Source organism: Engystomops pustulosus, chromosome 9 (assembly GCF_040894005.1).
Source record: "Engystomops pustulosus chromosome 9, aEngPut4.maternal, whole genome shotgun sequence".
Classification (NCBI taxonomy): Eukaryota; Metazoa; Chordata; class Amphibia; order Anura; family Leptodactylidae; genus Engystomops; species Engystomops pustulosus.
The window spans coordinates 55,125,841-55,147,894 of record NC_092419.1 but is presented as its reverse complement, the minus strand read 5'-3'; the positions used below and the strand labels follow the sequence as shown (position 1 = coordinate 55,147,894).

At 45.1% G+C, this 22,054-nt stretch overlaps 1 protein-coding gene across 5 annotated transcripts in view; it reads left to right on the top strand.

The window, feature by feature from the left end:
• Positions 1-22,054, top strand: part of NEXMIF (neurite extension and migration factor) — a 311,906-nt gene that overhangs the window by 170,172 nt on the left and 119,680 nt on the right. Inside the window, exon 1 of one of the 5 annotated variants that reach the window (XM_072125216.1) lies at positions 17,200-17,287. The exons of the other annotated variants lie outside the window; for them this stretch is intronic. The gene's annotated coding sequence lies outside the window, so the exon portion shown is untranslated. Of the gene's footprint in view, positions 1-17,199; positions 17,288-22,054 lie in introns of those variants that run through there. 5 annotated transcript variants of the gene reach the window in all.

The window sequence follows — 22,054 nt, the reverse complement described above, 5'->3', positions numbered from 1 at the left end:
ATACCTTCTGTTATTAGATGCTGCACCCACCAGTGTGCTGTTATATAAAAATCCACTTTCTAGGAAATTGCTAAACAAGGACAATTCCTTGTGCAGTGCCATGATACCATAGCCACCCAAGTGATTGTTTCACCCCAAGAGGAAATCCAGACACCATCTGTAGACACAACTGTTTTAGGGTGATTTCACATCAGCATTTTTTTCATAAATAAAGTGGATCCGTTTTCTCAACGCAGATAGTTTTGGCATTCGGGTTAGGACCACTCTTCTTGTTAGCTTTATGGTCAAATTAATAATACAAACCCAACACTGCAAACTTTATGACCTCTTCCCATTTAGAAACTTCAATAAGTTTACTAACTCTCCTAATAGGGACTATTACACTGTACACTCTAGTGTTGGCTCAGTGGTAAGTGCAGCAATTTGGTCCTAGGCTCCAATCCACCCAAAGGCAACATGTGGATTGAGTTTGTAGTCTTTTCCATTTGGTTTCCCCAGTCGCTCCTGTTTTTTTTATGTATGCAGAATATAGGAATTATGAAAGTAAAACCTACTTCTATAGAGTGCTATGGAATATAGTGGTGCCACTTTTGTGCTACCTACAGAATTTCCTTGTAGTGATATATTCTCATGTACAATATTTTCTGCATATATTTGAAGTGTTCTCTTGCCCCTCCTGCATACCTCTACCGTGACAGATCTATTGAATAAAAAAATCTTCTTCCTCTATAATTTAAGCCACTGATACTCATACATGTACATACTGCATCAGTCACATGTACTGGAGTTGTGTCACTGAAATTAGACTTGGTCATATTATTACAATGAGTAGAATAACCTCATATACATTTATACTGAGACAATGGAAGATTTTTCACTGCTTCTGTGCCAATTTTCTGGCGTAGAAACAATGAAAAAATTGCAAATTGCATAAATTTGCAATGCTTTCAGCTTCGAACACACCTCTATGCCATGTGGGCATGGAGGGGGCATAGAGGGGCACAGCAGCCGGCAGAGTGGGCATAATTTAAACAAAAATACTTTACACAAAACTTTGACCGGTTTTTAAGGTTTTCTAGTCTTGGTCGGACTAGACAAGGAGCGCCGGCGTATAATATATCTCCCCCAATGGGTACATCACATGATTGTGAAGTCAAGCTTACTCAAAGGGTCCCCTGCACTCTGCGGTCACAGTGTAACACCCCCTGAGATGTACATGAGTGTATTTTCATGTTAACAGATTATCTCAAGCACGGTCTGGCAGATATTTTCTCCTGACCAACTTTTACTGAGTTCTTTGTAAGTAGTCAGAAACTTCTCGCCACCTTGTAGCTAACCGGTCTTTGACCTCTATTCTGAGGGAGCTCTAATTTTAGTCAAGAACTGTGGAGCTCAATATACTTATTGTCAGTAATAGTAAAAAAGGAAACAGGTTTGTTGTCGGAAATGTTAAAAAGAGTTTGCTGATAAGCAATATTTATTACCTATAGGATTAGTAATGCATAAATAATTTTGGGGGTTCTGACTTCTGGGCCTCTGTAGATTATGAGAGCATGGTCCCTTGTCTTTATATTAAACTATTTTAACGCTAAACATATTTTTTTTATCTAATGTAAAGTTCCATATTCTCTACATGTTATCCAGTGTAATGCAGTCACCAGTAGGGGGAACTTAGTACGTATTGTATATTCATTGAGTTTTGAGTATTGTGACAGTATGCAGCAAGCATCTGAGCTCCATCTAGTGGTGAATACAGACAGATAGATTTTGTAACAGTGAATTCTTGGTTGAAAAACAGAGCTCACTTGAAAAACAATATCGTTAGAATTTATTTTAGGCATTTCTCTTACATATTCTATAAAATGTCTCGAAGTGATTCATTATAATTTAGAGGTTTCTTTTTTATACAAATGTTATCAGATGCTTGCCGTTAACATGCAGAGACTTCGCATTAAGCTAAGATGTAGCATGACATTGTCATAGCTTGTTCATATGAGTATTTACACACAGATTCCAGGACTTTAATCCTAAAGCAGGTTGTTGGCCCTTTACTGGAGCCTATCTGCTTGTCAGTCTGATTTTAAATCTTTGATTAAAGTTAAAAATGAAAGATAGAGAGGACATAACTAATTACATCACTGCCACTGAGCTCTTCCCATCTCTCGCATGAGTAAATCAGGAGCCAGAATACTCTCAAGTAATTAATACGCGATCACTGTGATGGGGAGAGTCTGTTAAAAGCCATTACATGAAATGTAACAAAAGTAGACAAAAAATCGAACTACCACTTCCCTCTGCAATGTGCTGTCTGACTGATTCCCAGAGAACCAAATCGGCATATATCCACAACTTCAACATAAACTGCTTCAGTGATATAGTGAGGCTTTAATAAATGCCAGAACGCCATTGCACTTGCTAATATGTATTGACTCATCTGACTACCTTAACCTGAAAATCATGAGACTGTAAAAGCCACCAATTGTCACTTGATTGTCTGCACTTTCTTCAGCAGTGTACTGTACACTGTGTGCCTGGGTCTGCGCTGGGAGAATGGGAAGCCGCCCCCCACCAGTCCCCTGTGGGTTTTCCATTATACTTTGGTATATTCTGTTAACTGATTAGCAGAGGGATGGATCCCTGGTGATCTAATATTCCTAAGGTAAGGTCATCCGTGGTAAAGTTCTGATAACCCTTAAAGGGGATAGGGCCTGACTTGCTGGTCAGTGGGGATCTCAGTAATGAGACCCCCACAGATCATGAGAACGGAGGTCTTATGGGGCCTGAAGTTGCTCCACAACATGAGTGGGGCAGACCATCGCACATGTCCGTTCTGCTTCATTCATCTCTATACAGTTTAGTACAGACACGTGCAGTCGTCTGCTTCACTCAGTCAGACCCCCCCATTCTCGAGATCTCTGGGGTCTCATCACTTAGACCTCTACAAATCAGCAAGATAGGCCCTATCCTGTGGATGGGGCCTAACTTGTTTGGTGGGAAAATCCCGTTAGGGGCTCTTATTATTGTCTACCACTGTATTTTTTGTCTGAGGCACTTTATTAACTTTTTTTTTTTATACAGAAATGAGTTGCATGGAGATACCATAGCCATACAACACATGTATGGATGTATACTTCACCTATGTACAGAAGGTTTCTGAACAGGAGTAGGAATACTGTTCTTAGGCAATGTTCAATCCACTCTAGGTATGATTCATCAACAGAGTGGAATACATTTTTAGCAATCTTAATGCATTAGCACCAGAAAATGTGAAACAGTGCTTGAAAATACATGTTATTGCAAAGACATCACAGAAAGCTGCGTTGCAAAGTGTTTCATCACTGATCAAGGACTAAATTATTCAAAGAGCCCCAGATGAATCTTTAAGAGTTTGACTCTTGCTCTCCTCTGGAACATTACCTGTACTGATAGAATGATGCCATTTTTATACTAGATTTTCCTAATCCTTTAAGTAACCCATTAACTAATAAAACCATGTTATATAACATGGAAAGTGTAATGATCCTAAACCTTAAAATTAGGGAATTATTTTTGGAGTAATTAAATATATGTGTTATCGGGAAATGGACCTCAGAAAGACAAACAGCACAGTGAACGCTAAGTTTAGCCCCCCAGAAATGACACCTGCCTATTGCCTTTGCGTGTCCTTGTGACATGGGACAACTAGAAGTCAAATAATATAACTGGATTTGTTACATACATATTATTTGTGATTTGGGGCCTAATGTCTCATGCCAAGTTCCTTTTAATGCAAAATTCAAGGAACAACGATAACAGGTTTGATTTTCATACCACAAACCCCTGTTGTGGAGATTCCTATTCTGATATGCTCTATGTATACTTATTTTCATCATTGTCCAAGTGTGATGCTAATCATCTCCATTCCCATGTACAGATTGATGCAAGTCAGACTTAAGAAGAAAAAAAAAACTTAGTTGACAGTAAAAACACATATCTATCAGTACATTTTAAAGTCCAGTTGGCTGTGGTGGCGGCCAAGGTGAAGTACAGAATTGTAAGGCAAACTCGTAGTCGGGACAGGCAGGAGGTCGAGACAGGTAGCACAGGATCTGAGTCGGGACGTAGATGTAGGTCAAGACAGGCAGCATGGGATCAGAGTCAATAACGGAATCGGGGTCACAGTGGGAATATCGGAACCACAGCAAATTGCATGAAATAGCTTTGTCAGAGGCACCAAGCACAAAGATCTGGCGGGGAATGCTGGGAGAGGCAGTCTTTTATTAAATTTCCTGAGAATGGCCAGCACCAATCAGCGGTGCGCTGGCCCTCTAAATCTATGTGCTCCGGGCTGCTGGGGCAGGAGCAGGAACGAGGACAGGTAGGTGGCGCAAGCGCGGCGGCCGCGGGCACGTTGGAACCCACAGTGTAGGTCGCAGGAGCACCCGTGACAATATATTACCACTAAAGCCAATGGAGAAAACAGAGTTTCAGAAGCATGATGCTAGTGTGAACACAAATTTTATGTTTCTTGCTAAATTGAATATTTTTATAGACTGTCTTTAAGAATGAACAACAAGTAAAAAAAAGACTGTAGCTTACATGATGTACATTGGACAGAATAATATAGTTTCAGGCAGACTCGCATTTAAATAGTGGCGTTTGTGCATCCTTGACCTATAAATACTGTTGCCCCGGGTAATTAGGAGTAGGATGATGGTAATAGAGATATACTTGACGGATAATGTTGCCTATAGTGAGATTCTCTAATGATATGATATTACCCTTGGTAACACTTTTACCTTTTTGCTTAGCTTGAGTGAGTTAAATGATTAGTTGTGATGTCTCTTCCACAGAGCTTTAGGGATCTTTGGACCTTGAGTATTTAAGATGTCACAAGTAAAAGGAATAAATTCTGCCAGCACATGGAAGCCTGTGGAGCTCTATGTTATAAGGAGAAGGGCATGTGGAACCTGTGTCTCCTGTCACCATTACTCACAAGCAGCTGGCCACATTGACCCAGAAAGATGCTCCAATTATTTTGCTCTAGTAGCCCCGGTTCCTAGAGAACTGTTTAACCACTCAGTGCTGAAGACATCTGTGAGACTTGAAGCAAAGGCAGAATATAAAAAAATCATTAGAATACACAAAGCGAGATTTAAACAACACAGCAGAGTGGATGAGGTGGAAATTGCATACAGATCAACCCGAGTTTGACAGTAGAGTCGTGGAGGCAATTGTCTGTCCCTTAACATGAAAGTTATTTATTCTTCACTGCATCAGAAGTTGGAATGCTAATGTCGTCCTAGCAGTGCTGAGCCATTGTTTTTCCATCTCAAACTGACTGTACTTCAGCAGTTTCTATCTGTGAATGGAAGTGTTTGATTCACAGCTTCTTATCCTTATCTCGGAAGCTAGAAATGATGTTCCCTTCATGTAACAGAATTACAGAGAAACTCGGGATGGGTTCAGGTTGGTGAAAATGGGTAACATAAAGACACACACACACAGAATGGTGTAGATATTGCAGATAGTCAGATATATGTTAGGCTAGATGCACACAACTGTGTGCTCACCAGGGTCGTAACACACGGCATATAGCATATGGCTGGGTGGAGAAGAAAGGGTGAGTGAGCGATCCTCACCCCTCCACTCTTCTCTATTCAAAGACAAGCGACTGTGCCACAAATCTGCCAAAATAAAGGACATGTCATATATATTATGGCATGTCCACCCCAGTTGATAATATGGTTAATTAAATGAATGACCATATTTTCCATTGAAAACAATGGTGCCGTGTACTAGCCGTGAAAAAAACCTTGTAGTACGGCTGGAAAATCCGGTCGTGTGCATGTAGGCTTAGATAGATACCTTATATACTCGAGTATAAGCCTAGTTTTTCAGCACAAAAATATGTGCTGAAAACCCAAACTCGGCTTATACTCGAGTAAACAAAATATAGGTTTTACCAGGTTTTTGTGGTAAAATTAGGGGCCTCGGCTTATACTTGGGTCGGCTTATACTCGAGTATATACGGTAATTTAAACCACAGACACCTGTCTTTTGCCAGGTATCAGGAAGTGCTGCTTAGGAGTCTTGTTATTAGATATGTAGACAGATACATTTCTTTATAGTTGTTTGATCATAAATAGATGGGGGAGACCTTGGACCTCCATATTAAAGATAATATACCCCTTGTGCAATGAAAATCAAAAAATATATAAAAAATATAGATGCATAATGTGAGTAAACATCACCCCAACGTGCACCATATGCAACCCACAAAAGCTGAAACTTTCGACTCTTGCTATTAGACAGACAGACTTGTCAGTAGGGTATGTAAACATACTGAATACATTTTTTCAATCACTTTTGTTTTGAATAATTTAGCATATTATCAGATTCATGTTATAACTGCTACTTTCATAGATATGCAGGTAGACATGTATGAGATAATTAAAGAGGACTTTTCACCCTTTCAACAATATCTAGATTTTTTTTATCCTTTAATGGGTGCCGCTCCACTAATTTTGACGCAGTTGTAATTTTTCTCTAGCCCACACCATTCTGGAGCATCAGTGTCATTAGATTTGGCATTTCACATTGCCAGGATAAATGCTCCAGCTAAGGACCACCTACCTCACCGTAGAGAGCCTAATAAGATATTGGGTCCCTAGACTAATAATTTTTATTCTTCAGGAACACAAGGAAAAAATTCCAACTTTTACAATAATACTTATATATTACATGTTGCCTGAAGATAGGACATATTGTACATGTTATTGCTCTATAACATGCAGCCTGCAAATAAGGCACTATGTATAATCTGCTCAGCTCCTCTTTCTCTATAAATTGCTACCTGCAGATATGACACTATTTACATCTTCTCACCTTCTCCTGCTCTATAACTTGCTAAGTGCAGATATTATGCTATGTGCAATCTGCTCAGCTCCTCCTTCTTTATAACATGCTGCCTGCAGATGGGATACTATGTATAATGTGCTCATTCCTTCCTGCTCTATAACATGCTGCCTGCATTTAGGACAGTACCGTATGTGCAATCTGCTAAGCATCTTCTGCTTTATAACATGTTGCCTATAGATGTTCATTGTAACAGGTTTCCAAAAAGTACCATGTTTCCTTTAGCGTTACCACTTTTGGTCAAAGAAACCAAACTGTACTCCCCTCTCTCAACTTTTAAAACTGTTAAGAATTGTTACTCGATGCTAAAGCATCTATGAACTAGTCTTGTCTATGTTCTTGGTGTTCTGGTGTTTCATTGGACTCACATGATGAAATTTTCTAGGCCTGCATTCTTTTTACCAGTAGGAGTCTTATTAATGGATTGTCTTTTGCTGGACTTATGGGACCCATCACTGTGTTACAGCCTTCAGCCAGTGGCTCCTCTGTGACTCTGGTGGTCCAGTCCAACCCTGGTGATAATGTAGTATTACTAAGAATAGGGCCGCTCTGTTACCATCTGCTTGTTTAGCTGTGGTATACATACAGTACCATGGATAGCTCCAGAAGTCACACTGTTATGTGCTCTAGTCAGCACAGCAAAATATAATTGCTATACATTGTACAGTATATCCCCCACCATTTATGACTGCAGTCAGTATACATATAGACCGCGCTCTATACAAGTGAATGTGCGGCAGAATCTCACAGGAAGAAACGATAGAGATGTTCTTGTTTTGTTAAAGCTGTTTAATAATGACAGTTTACAATGTTCTGGGAACCTGGAATAGAAAAGCATTTTACCCTTATTGTAAGCGCAACAAATAATGAAAAGAGCATTAGTGGAATGATGTGCACTAATCTGACCCGCGCTGATGCATTCCTCTAACAAAATTATGGCTGCCTTTTCCATTTCATTCTCATTACAGAGGAAACAAAATGTATACATGGAGTACAAGCTGCCATCCCTTCCTTAATAATCATGGACACCTTGTTTGCAGCATTGCGCTATTCAGCTTGACCGCTGGTTATTGACTTTCTTTTTTTAAGATGCTTAGGTTTTTAAATTATTAGGTTTTAAATTATGCATTTTCTAGTGTGACCTGTACTGAAAATGTGGTTTCTTAATTTCTAAGAAAGGTCAGGAACTAAACATTGTAGTAATCTAAGAAAAGATGCATGACATGTTCTATTAGATGTCTTGTTAGAAAGGTATTCTCCTCGAAAAGTACTGCGGCATATAATCCAATAATATGAAGTAGGTGTTTACAAAGAGCGACAAACATAGGACTGCATGTGCTGCATTAAAGGTGTCATCAATACAACCCTTCCATATGCATAAGGTTTTCTACTAATGGATTCCCCATTACCAGATTTCATTCTGGCATCGGAGATACAGACACAGATGCAGATACCATTTATGCCTATTGCTTCAACTGCCCATATCTCAGTTTTTTAACCCGCAGAGCCACGATCCTGTTGCAGTCAAAAAGATCAGATTCTTTTCTTTAATATGACACCAAAGCATATTTCTGGGTATTACAGCACTGAAGATAGGGCCATCTGAATTGACAATCTTCAGATGTAATTTTGTTTAGATCAAAAGGTGGGATTTTGTGTTAAAGAAGGAATTCTAGAAATTAAATGTCATACCCTACCTGAGTGAAATAGTAGTGTAATGGGGTAAAACCTGGTGACTGAGTGTTTAAAGAACTAACAATAAATTGAATAAAATTCACTGGATAAAAGTGGTATTGCTGCAACGTAGCTTCCATGTTTTACACTATATAGTCTCTGGGTTTTACAAGGAGATTACAGATACATTTCTTTACTAGGTCTATTTGCACAGTAATGTACAGTTCTCCAGTACAGGACATATAAGCCTTGGTTTCAGCACTTACGCCATTTGTAGTATTAGTCGGCAGCTCAAAGTAACGGCCTTGGAAGAAAGCAATTTGGCTGTAGATGTTCTTGCCTTTTATAGCACCTACATAATAGAACTTCATAGTTGAAGTGTGGAAGGTTTTATAATTCCACAGATTTGAGCACGTTGGAAAGAGGTTCAAGGTTCTGCCATCTATGAAGACAAATTCTGCACATTATTGAGAGCTTACATGGCTTGTTCATTGATAGTGACAACCATGCTGGCTTGCTGAGTAAAATCATACAATGGACTTTTTTTCCCAGACCGAACATTAAGGTTCTCTTCCTGCTCTGTGATTTCAGACGTTTCCACTTTGTATCCTCTGAGGATTTATCTGGCTCATTAGCTAAGACTCTGCAAATTCTTTCATTTGAAATAGGAATCCCTCTACTGATTTCATGTCACCTATCTTCTCCTAACCTTGTCAGGATATTTTAACTAATCCTCAGAATCCAGCTTTGTTCATCTTTTAAATTGTAAAGAGCCATGAACCCCAAGTTTAAGTTGTTAACAAAAAATTGACTTGGGGGTTCTTTCCAAGGAAAAGACAAAGGGGCTCATTACTAAGGGCTCTGGGGTCGCTCTTTCGTCGGGTTTCCCGAATTTTTCCGTTTTGCGCCGAATTCCGTCGGGATTTTGGCACATGCGATCGGATTTTGGCACAATCACGCCGGCTTTCATGCGACAGAAACCAGAGGGTGTGGCCTTCGGACAACCTGAATTAAAAAAACAAAATGTGTCACAAGATACAAGCACTTACATGCACCGAGAAGAAACAGGTGAACTCCGGCTGACCTCAACACAGCAGCGACACCTACTGGATATCGGGCGCGCAGACCCAAATCCTCGTCGGACAACGCGCCGCCGGATTGTGACAGGACCGGGTAAGTAAATGTGCCCCAAAGGGTAGCTATATATTTGGGAATCTCTGAGATAATCTGATCCTGCTGGTTAATGTGCTGATGTTTCCTGTATTGTTACTAAGTAGATGGGAGCAGTTTACCTAAAAAACAACAAATACAAACAATAAATAGGCCTTCACACACTTTATCAGTGTATATGCTGAAAGATTAACAATAGAGATGAGCGAACACTAAAATGCTCGGGTACTCGTTATTCGAGACGAACTTTTCCCGATGCTCGAGTGCTCGTCTCGAATAACGAACCCCATTGAAGTCAATGGGAGACTCGAGCATTTTTCAAGGGGACCAAGGCTCTGCACAGGGAAGCTTGGCCAAACACCTGGGAACCTCAGAAAAGGATGGAAACACCACGGAAATGGACAGGAAACAGCAGGGGCAGCATGCATGGATGCCTCTGAGGCTGCATAATCGCACCATTATGCCAAAATTATGGGCAACAGCATGGCCATGACAGAGTGACAGAATGAAGCTAGATAGCATCTAAAACATCCAATAATTGACCCTGACACTATAGGGGACGGCATGCAGAGGCAGCGGCAGCAGGCTAGAGAGTGTCATGGCGACATACCCTAAATGGACTCAGGCTTCAAACCAATGGGTGGCAGAGAGGAACCAAAGGAGGTGAGCAAGAAGCGCTCAAATAATATCGGTACATGATAAAAGTTTGCCAGTATATTTTGTGGATTACACAGCAGGGTGGCGACAAAGTTAACATGGAAGCCATGAAAACAACCCAAAATTCTGCCTGACACAGCTCGTTTGATAAGGGGACCATGTATGGAGGCAGTGAACTAGTAGTAGATTAAAGGTGCTGCAGTTAAAACTATGTTAGTTGGATCTTGGCATGGAGCTGGCGCTCCGCTGCCAGGCGAGCTTTCGCCAATCCAAGCCCCTGTCTATAGGCTACTCCCCAAACAGCACTTCTAAGAACCTTTTGTATAAGATCAAGTGTAGTAGCGTTCTTATAAGTTTAGGATATGGCGGGTGAGGGGAATGTAAACAGATGCGCAAGAAGCGCTGAAATAATATCCCTAAATGGTAAAAGTTTGCAAGTATATTTTGGGGATTACACAGCAGGGTGGCGACAAAGTTAACAACTTTGATGTGGAATGCCCTGTAATAGCTCTTGGGCGGTGTGCCTTTTATCGCCTAGGCTCAGCAGTTTCAGCACCGCCTGCTGTCGCTTAGCGACGGCACTGCTGCTGTGCCTAGAGCTACCGACTGATGGCGCCATGCCCACGGATGGTAATTCGGAGGAGGAGGAGGTGGAGGAGGGGTGGGAGGAGGTATAGTAGGCCTTTGAGACCTGGACCGAGGTAGGCCCCGCAATTCTCTGCGTCGGCAGTATATGACCAGCCCCAGGGTCAGACTCGGTCCCAGCCTGCACCAAGTTAAGTGTAGTAGCGTTCTTATAAGTTTGGGATATGGCGGGTGAGGGGAATGTAAACAGATGCGCAAGAAGCGCATGATGCGCATGGAGCTGGCGTTCCGCTGCCAGGCGAGCTTTCGCCAATCCAAGCCCCTGTCTCTAGGCTACTCCCCAAACAGCACTTCTAAGAACCTTTTGTATAAGATCAAGTGTAGTAGCGTTCTTATAAGTTTAGGATATGCCGGGTGAGGGGAATGTAAACAGATGCGCAAGAAGCGCTGAAATAATATCCCTAAATGGTAAAAGTTTGCCAGTATATTTTGTGGATAACACAGCAGGGTGGCGACAAAGTTAACAACTTTGATGTGGAATCCATGAAAACAACCCAAATTTCTGCCTGACACACCTCGTTTGATAAAGGGACGATGTATGGAGGCAGCTATATGGACGACTTTTGGAGGTAGCAATGGAGACAACGTGTGGAGGCTGCTATGGAGACAATTTAATTTGGATAGTGCCTGTATGTGGCAGTCCCAAACATTTTTCAAACCAGAGGAGCAGGTAGGTGGCCCTCCAGTAAAATGGGATAGATTGAGTGCCTGTATGTGGCAGTCCCAAAAATTGTTCAAACCAGAGGAGCAGGTAGGTGGCCCTGCAGTAAAATGGAATAGATTGAGTGCCTGTATGTGGCAGTCCCAAAAATTGTTCAAACCAGAGGAGCAGGTAGGTGGCCCTGCAGTAAAATGGAATAGATTGAGTGCCTGTATGTGGCAGTCCCAAAAATGTTTCAAACCAGAGGAGCAGGTAGGTGGCCCTCCAGTAAAATGGAATAGATTGAGTGCCTGTATGTGGCAGTCCCAAAAATTGTTCAAACCAGAGGAGCAGGTAGGTGGCCCTGCAGTAAAATGGAATAGATTGAGTGCCTGTATGTGGCAGTCCCAAAAATTTTTTAAAACAGAGGACCGGGTAGGTGGCCCTCCAGAAAAATGGAATAGATTGAGTGCCTGTATGTGGCACTCACAAAAATTGTTTCAAACAGAGGACCGGGTAGGTGGCCCTCCAGAAAAATTAAATGCATGAAGTACTATAGCAAGAGCCAGTGGGCCCTGTCAAAAAATAGCCATTTTCCTCTGCTTTACTGTACAAAGAGGAGGAGAAGGAGGAAAATGAGGAGGAGGAGGAGGAGTGGATCAATTATTCAGGTTGAGCTTCCTTCACCTGGTGGAGATTGGAAATTCTGAGAAATCCAGCCTTTATTCATTTTAATAAGCGTCAGCCTGTCAGCGCTGTCAGTCGACAGGCGTGTACGCTTATCGGTGATGATGCCACCAGCTGCACTGAAAACCCGCTCGGACAAGACGCTAGCGGCAGGGCAGGCAAGAACCTCCAAGGCGTACAGCGCCAGTTCGTGCCACATGTCCAGCTTTGAAACCCAGTAGTTGTAGGGAGCTGTGTGATCATTTAGGACGATGGTATGGTCAGCTACGTACTCCCTCACCATCTTTCTGTAAAGATCAGCCCTACTCTGCCGAGACTGGGGACAGGTGACAGTGTCTTGCTGGGGTGACATAAAGCTGGCAAAAGCCTTGTAAAGCGTACCCTTGCCAGTGCTGGACAAGCTGCCTGCTCGCCTACTCTCCCTCGCTACTTGTCCCGCAGAACTACGCACTCTGCCGCTAGCGCTGTCAGAAGGGAAATACTGTTTCAGCTTGTGCACCAGGGCCTGCTGGTATTCATGCATTCTCACACTCCTTTCCTCTCCAGGGATGAGAGTGGGAAGATTTTGCTTGTACCGTGGGTCCAGGAGAGTGAACACCCAGTAATCGGTGCTGGAATAAATTCTTTGAACGCGAGGGTCACGGGATAGGCAGCCTAGCATGAAATCTGCCATATGCGCCAGAGTACCAACGCGTAAGAATTCACTCCCCTCACTGGCCTGACTGTCCATTTCCTCCTCCTCCAACTCCTCCAACTCCTCTTCTTCTGCCCATACACGCTGAACAGTGAAGGACTCAACAATGGTCCCCTCTTGTGTCTCGCCAACATTCTCCTCCTCTTCCTCCTCATCCTCCTCCACCTCCACCTCCTCCGATATGCGCTGAGAAACAGACCTCAGGGTGCTTTGGCTATCAACAAGGGAATATTCTTCCCCCGTCTCTTGTGACGAGCGCAAAGCTTCCGACTTCATGCTGACCAGAGAGTTTTTCAACAGGCCAAGCAGCGGGATGGTGAGGCTGATGATGGCGGCATCGCCACTGACCATCTGTGTTGACTCCTCAAAGTTACTCAGCACCTGACAGATATCAGACATCCACGTCCACTCCTCATTGTAGACTTGAGGAAGCTGACTGACCTGACTACCAGTTCTGGTGGAAGTTGACATCTGGCAGTCTACAATCGCTCTGCGCTGCTGGTAAACTCTGGATAACATGGTCAGTGTTGAATTCCACCTCGTGGGCACGTCGCACAACAGTCGGTGAGCGGGCAGTTGGAGGCGGCGCTGCGCTGCCCTGAGAGTGGCAGCATCTGGGCTGGACTTCCTGAAATGCGCACAGATGCGGCGCACCTTCGTGAGCAAATCAGACAGATTGGGGTATGTCTTGAGGAAACGCTGCACTATCAGATTTAACACATGGGCCAGGCATGGCACATGTGTCAGTCTGCCGAGTTGCAGAGCCGCCACCAGGTTACGGCCGTTGTCACACACAACCATTCCCGGCTTGAGGTTCAGCGGTGCCAGCCACAGATCAGTCTGCGCCGTGATGCCCTGTAATAGCTCTTGGGCGGTGTGCCTTTTGTCGCCTAGGCTCAGCAGTTTGAGCACCGCCTGCTGTCGCTTAGCGACGGCACTGCTGCTGTGCCTAGAGCTACCGACTGATGGCGCCGTGCCCACGGATGGTAGTTCGGAGGAGGAGGTGGAGGAGGGGTGGGAGGAGGAGGAGGCATAGTAGGCCTGAAACACCTGGACCGAGGTAGGCCCCGCAATCCTCGGCGTCGGCAGTATATGAGCAGCCCCAGGGTCAGACTCGGTCCCAGCCTCCACCAAGTTAACCCAATGTGCCGTCAGCGATATATAGTGGCCCTGCCCGGCAGCACTCGTCCACGTGTCCGTGGTCAGGTGGACCTTGTCAGAAACGGCGTTGGTCAGGGCACGGATGATGTTGTCTGACACGTGCTGGTGCAGGGCTGGGACGGCACATCGGGAAAAGTAGTGGCGGCTGGGGACCGAATACCGAGGGGCGGCCGCCGCCATGAGGTTGCGAAAGGCCTCGGTCTCTACTAGCCTATAGGGCAGCATCTCCAGGCTAAGCAATCTGGAGATGTGCACATTAAGGGCTTGGGCGTGCGGGTGGGTTGCACTATATTTGCGTTTCCGCTCCAGCGTCTGGGGTATGGAGAGCTGAACGCTGGTGGATGCTGTGGAGGATCGTGGAGGCGACGATGGGGTTTTTGTGCCAGGGTCCTGGGCAGGGGGCTGACTAGCAGCTGACACAGGGGAAGGAGCAGTGGTGTGCACGGCCGGAGGTGAACGGGCTTGTTGCCACTGAGTGGGGTGCTTAGCATTCATATGCCTGCGCATACTGGTGGTAGTTAAGCTAGTAGTGGTGGAACCCCTGCTGAGCCTGGTTTGGCAAATGTTGCACACCACAGTCCGTCGGTCATCCGGTGTTTCCTTAAAGAACCTCCACACTTCTGAAGATCTAGCCCTCGCCGCAAGAGCCCTCACCACGGGAGCTTCACTAGTTGACAGTGGCGCTGATGCACCAGCTCTGGCCCTGCCTCTCCGTCTGGCCCCACCACTGCCTCTTCCAACCTGTTCAGGTCGAGGACTCTCCTCCGTCTCAGAAGCACTGTGTTCACCCGGCCTCTCAACCCAGCTTGGGTCTGTCACCTCATCATCCTCCGATCCCTCAGTCTGCTCCCCCCTCGGACTTCCTGCCCTGACAACAACTTCCCCACTGTCTGACAACCGTGTCTCCTCATCGTCGGACACCTCTTTACACACTTCCACTACGTCAAGAAGGTCATCATCACCCACAGACTGTGACTGGTGGAAAACCTGGGCATCGGAAAATTGCTCATCAGCAACCGGACAAGTGGTTTGTGACTGTGGGAAGGGTCCAGAAAACAGTTCCTCAGAGTATGCCGGTTCAAATGGCAAATTTTGCTGGGAGGGGGCAGACTGGGGGGGAGGAGGCTGAGGTGCAGGAGCTGGAGGAGTGCCGATTTCGGTGACATGGGTGGACTGCGTGGAAGACTGACTGGTGGACAAATTGCTCGAAGCATTGTCGGCAATCCACGACATCACCTGTTCGCACTGTTCTGGCCTCAACAGTGCTCTACCACGAGTCCCAGTAACTTCAGACATGAACCTAGGGAGTGTAGCTCTGCGGCGTTCCCCTGCTCCCTCATCAGCAGGTGGTGTCTCACCCCGCCCAGGACCACGGCCTCTGACCCCTGCAGTAGTTGGACGCCCACGTCCCCGCCCTCGTCCTCTACCCCTAGCCCTCGGGTTAAACATTTTTAAAATGAGAGTTATAACTTTTTTTTTTTTTTTACTTCTTTTTGTTTTTTTTGGTGTTTTTTTGTGGTTTTTTTTTTTTTTTGTGTTTTTTGTTTTTTTTTGAGTTTTTAAAACCAAACAATCCTATCCTATTGCTATGGCTATTTTCTAGCCAAGTATCAAAGGAAGCACACTACTATGCCAGATGAGATGACACTGAGTTATTGCCTAATAGAAATCCAACCCCTACTGAATTTTGCCACTTCGGCCTTTGCTATGGATATGTGCGCCACTAAGCGCAGAACACAGCGGTCGCAAGTCTCACTACAAATTGCTCAGAATTGGCAAGTACATGCACTGCAGAAACTACAGCCACCAGCAGATCAACCAGAAATCAAATATATAGAACGCTACTGTAGGCTTCAAGAAGCTGTTTGTATTCTCCTATGGCTATTTTCTAGCCAAGTATCAAAGGAAGCACACTACTATGCCAGATGAGATGACACTGAGTTATTGCCTAATAGAAATCCAACCCCTACTGAATTTTCCCACTTCGGTCTTTGCTATGGATATGTGTGCCACTAAGAGCTAAACACAACGGTAGCAAGTCCCCCTGCTAATTCCTCACAAAATGGTAAAAGATGCAAATTAAAATAAAAAAAGTAGAACGTTATTGTAGCCCTAAGAAGGGCTGTTGGGTTCTTTGAGAATCACTCCTGCCTAACAGTAAGCTAATAGAACACCCTAACGCTTTCCCTGACCAGCAGCAGCTCTCTCCCTAGCGGCATCCAGAGACAGAATGATCCGAGCAGCGCGGCCAGCGGCTAGTCTATCCCAGGGTCACCTGATCTGGCCAGCCAACCACTGCTATCGACGTGTAAGGGTACCACGTCATGCTGGGTGGAGTGCAGAGTCTCCTGGCTTGTGATTGGCTCTGTTTCTGGCCGCCAAAAAGCAAAACGGCGGGAGCTGCCATTTTCTCGAGCGGGCGAAGTATTCGTCCGAGTAACGAGCAGTTTCGAGTACCCTAATGCTCGACCGAGCATCAAGCTCGGACGAGCATGTTCGCTCATCTCTAATTAACAACCCTTGATGGATGGCCATCTGCAGAAGTCTACAGTGCTCTACTGTATATATATGTATGTCTCTGGTTTCATTTAAGCACATACGGAAGATTATAAATTTGTAATAATACTCCACAGTATGGACCGTGAATGTAACCGTGAGTTAGCAGCCATAGCACCTGTTACGGAGCCTGTAGTGTCAGGGAACCCAGCACCCGACCTGCCACAATAAAGAATAGAGGAGGTGCACTCTTAGATACATATAGTGGCAGATTTATCAAGCAGTCTGAAAGTCAGAATATTTCCAATTGCCCATGGCAACCAATCACAGCTCCCCTTTAAAATATTCATGAGCACTGGTGAAATGAAAGCTGAGCTGTGATTGGTTGCCATGGGCAACTGGAAATATTCTGACTTTCAGACTGCTTGATAAATCTGCCCCATAATGTTGAACATTAAGCAGAATAATAAGTATATAACAGTACACAGCTGAAATATCTCATCTCCGTGTACCTTCACCATGTGGTCAGCACCTATTAGGCCCCGGGATAAGAAGACCGCCTGGCAGTGAGTACATAAATGTGTGTATCAGTGTATAAATGTGTATGTACATGCTGTGTATATGCAGTATGTGTGTGTATATATTTTACTTATGTGTTTATGTTGTATGTCTGTGTCTGTATAAGCTGTTTGTATGTGTATGTGCTGAGTGATCCCTCATCATAGAGACATGGGGGGGATACCTGTGCTGGTGTATATTAGGCATTTTCGCAAAATGATACATTAAGAGGCTTCAGCCTGCTGTCTAGCATTTATTTTATGGTAGGGCCCTAAACGCAGACGGCACCTTTTCACATGTGTGCAGCGGCAAGTGCATAGACACAGGGACAGTAACATACAGCGCCGGCCCATTCCTGACAGAGGGTGGCAGATTGGGTCAAATAATCACAGAGGCCCTGATAAAAATGCCCCATGGGGTTTGCTGCATATTGCAGCAAACACCCACCGCTAACAGCCAAGATTGTTTGGTCAAAACTGCTTGCAGATTACCTTTAGGATATACTGATCATGGTGGACACAGGTGTGCTTTGTGCTCCTTCTGTACACACTTGTCTATGATGGTATTTATTCTTTAAAACACTTTGTGATGCATTTCAATCATTTCTAAAGGATGCTTTAGGACCATTAGGATCACTTTGCTGTGATCAGAAGACAGACTATAAAACATAGTAGTTTTCATGTGACACGTTGAAATCATGTGCTTGAGATGCTTATCTGATCCAAGTGACATGTGCAAACAGATTTATAATTTTGCCATCACTTAATATTCTTTTTGTGCACGTAACCTTTCTTTTTTTATGTCACAAATCTAGTTTTATTATTCTACAACCTGACAGTTAAGTAAAGGTTAATGAATGTGTGCTGACTTCACTAGGAAGATAAAGGACATCTATTACCAGATTTACTGGTCTTAGACTGTCACCAATGCAATGCTGGTTACCTTAGGGGTTATGTGGCAGCATTTCTCCTATGTTCAGGAACCTCCTCTACACAGAATAAATTATTTTATAAAAAATATGCAAATGAGCCAGAGGGGCTCAGGCCTACAGCAGCCGAGCGCCTCCTGGCTCTGATAATAAAATATGCACACCCCCTTCATTATAATTAATGACATCACCGGCTGTCTGCACCGTTTATGGACGGATGGAAAAAAGTATTATAATGAAGGGGACGTGCATATTTTATTATCAGCCGGAGCCAGGAGGTGTTTGGCGGCCGTAGGCCATTTATTACAGATTTTTATAAAGTTGTTTATTTGGTGTAGAGAATGTTCTTGGACTCTGGAAAAACACTGCCACACATTGCATTGGTGATAGTCTACCACCAGTAAATCTGATGAGGACAACTACTGTTTCCTGTAGTAAATTGCATTGCTATCAAATGATGATGATGGTACCATTGCACCTTCCCACATTATGTGTGTGTGTGTGTGTGTGTGTGTGTGTGTATTGGGGGGGGGGGGGTTATCATTTATTCATGGAGCCTAAAAATAAACTAGTCTCAAACTGAAGAGCACAATGTTACTGTCCATATATATAGAAGCAGTGTAATTCCTCTGCACCACATGGCTTCAGTGCTTTTCTACTTTTTAGTTCTTTGCTTCCCTTGGTTCGATATTCCATCTCTTATTTCCAGGTAATCACACAGAAGAGAAGGTTTCCAAGGCGCTGAATATTTTTATTTAGTCCTGGGCTGCATTCACAATTCTGCTTGTTTCTAGTGAAATCATTTAAAACTTTGTCCTTATTGAATTGAAAAGAAAGGTATAAGAGTTAGAGATGAGCGAACATACTCGTCCGAGCTTGATGCTCGTTCGAGCATTAGCGTACTCGAAACTTCTCGTTGCTTGGACGAATACTTCGCCCGCTCGAGAAAATGGCATCTCCCGCCATTTTGCTTTTTGGCGGCCAGAAACAGAGCCAATCACAAGCCAGGAGACTCTGCACTCCACCCAGCATGACGTGGTACCCTTACACGTCGATAGCAGTGGTTGGCTAGCCAGATCAGGTGACCCTGGAATAGACTAGCCCCTGCCCACGCTGCTCGGATCATTCTGTGTCTGGATGCCGCTAGGGAGAGAGCTGCTGCTGGTCAGGGAAAGCGTTAGGGTGTTCTATTAGAATAGTGTTAGGCAGGAGTGATTCTACAAGAACCCAACAGCCCTTCTTAGGGCTACAATAACGTTATACATTTTTTTTTTTATTTGCTTGTGGCTGGGCTTGCTGGCACTAGTAGTGCAGCTAGTACCATATTGTGAGGAATTTGCAGGGGGACTTGCTACCGTTGTGTTTAGCTCTTAGTAACACACATATCCACCTCAAACACCAAAGTGGGACAATTTATTAGAGGTTTGATTAGAATTAGGCAGAGTCTGCTGATTTTTTTTTTTTTTTTTACCTTTATTTCATTTTATAGCTCAAAGTCATCAGGCACAGCACAAAATCCAGTTGTGTGCTGTCAGTGTAGGTTAGAAACTAACCTAGCCATAGCAATAGGATAGCATCGTTTTGTAAAAAAAAAATAAAAAAAATAAAAAATAAACACAAAAAAAAATAAAAATTAAAAGTTTACACTTTAATTTGGAAAATGTTTAACCCGAGGGCTAACGGTAGAGGACGAGGGCGTGGACGTGGGCGTCCAACTACTGCAGGGGTCAGAGGCCGTGGTCCTGGGCGGGGTGAGACACCACCTGCTGATGAGGGAGCAGGGGAACGCCGCAGTGCTACACTCCCTAGGTTCATCATGTCTCAAGTTACAGTGGTAGAGCACTGTTGAGGCCAGAACAGTGCGAAGAGGTGATGTCGTGGATTGCGGACAATGCTTCTAGCCATTTGTCCACCAGTCAGTCTTCCACGCAGTCCACCCATGTCACCGAAATCATCACTCCTCCAGCTCCTCCACCTCGGCCTCCTTCCCCCCAGTCTGCCCCCTCCCAGCAAAATTTGGCATTTGAACCGGCATACTCTGAGGAACTGTTTTCTGGACCCTTCCCACAGTCACAAACCACTTGTCCGGTTGCTGCTGAGCAATTTTCCGATGCCCGGGTTTTCCACCAGTCGCAGTCTGTGGGTGATGATGACATTATTGACAAAGTGGAAGAAGTGTGTAAAGAGGTGTCGGACGATGAGGAGACACGGTTGTCAGACAGTGGTGAAGTTGTTGTCAGGGCAGGAAGTCCAATGGGGGAGCAGACTGAGGGATCGGAGGATGATGAGGTGACAGACCCAAGCTGGGTTGATAGGCCGGGTGAACACAGTGCTTCTGAGACGGAGGCGAGTCCTATAGCAGAACAGGTTGGAAGAGGCAGTGGTGGGGCCAGACGGAGAGGCAGGGCCAGAGCTGGTGCATCAGCGCCAAATGTTGCCCGTAGTCAAGCTCCCGTGGCGAGGGCTAGATTTTCAGAAGTCTGGAGGTTTTTTAAAGAAACACCGGATGACCGACGGACTGGTGTGCAACCTTTGCCAAACCAGGATCAGCAGGGGTTCCACCACTACTAGCTTAACTACCACCAGTATGCGCAGGCATATGAATGCTAAACACCCCACTCAATGGCACCAAGCCCGTTCACCTCCGGCCGGGCACATCACTGCTCCTTCCCCTGTGTCAGCTGATAGTCAGCCCCCTGCCCAGGACCACGGCCCAAACACCTCCCATACGAAAACCCCATCTTCGCCTCCACGATCCTCCACAGCATCCACCAGCGTTCAGCTCTCCATACCCCAGACGCTGGAGCGCAAAATTAAGTATAGCGCAGAACACCCACACGCCCAAGCCCTCAACGTCCACATCTCCAAGTTGCTTAGCCTGGAGATGCTGCCCTATAGGCTGGTAGAGACCGAGGCTTTTCGAAACCTCATGGCGGCGGCCGCCCCTCGGTATTCGGTCCCCAGCCGCCACTACTTTTCCCGATGTGCCGTCCCAGCCCTGCACAAGCACGTGTCAAAGAACATCATCCGTGCCATGACCAACGCCGTTTCTGACAAGGTCCACCTGACCACGGACACGTGGACGAGTGCTGCCGGGCAGGGCCACTATATGTCGCTGACGGCTCATTGGGTTAACTTGGTGGATGCTGGGACCGAGTCTAACCCTGGGGCTGCTCATATACTGCCGACGCCGAGGATTGCGGGGCCTACCTCGGTCCAGGTCTCAAAGGCCTACTATGCCTCCTCCTCCTCCCACCCCTCCTCCTCCGAATTACCATCCGTGGGCATGGCGCCATCAGTCGGTATCTCTAGGCACAGCAGCAGTGCCATCGCTAAGCGACAGCAGGCGGTGCTCAAACTGCTGAGCCTAGGCGATAAAAGGCACACCGCCCAAGAGCTATTACAGGGCATCCCGGCGCAGACTCATCTGTGGCTGGCACCGCTGAACCTGAAGCCAGGCATGGTTGTGTGTGACAACGGCCGTAACCTGGTGGCGGCTCTGCAACTCGGCAGACTGACACATGTGCCATGCCTGGCCCATGTGTTAAATCTCATAGTTCAGCGTTTCCTCAAGACATACCCCAATCTGTCTGATTTGCTCACGAAGGTGCGCCGCATCTGTGCGCATTTCAGGAAGTCCAGCACAGATGCTGCCACTCTCAGACTGTTGTGTGACGTGCCCACGAGGTGGAATTCAACATTAACCATGTTATCCAGAGTTTACCAGCAGCGCAGAGCAATTGTAGACTGCCAGATGTCAACTTCCACCAGAACTGGTAGTCAGGTCAGTCAGCTTCCTCAAGTCTTCAATGAGGAGTGGACGTGGATGTCTGATATCTGTCAGGTG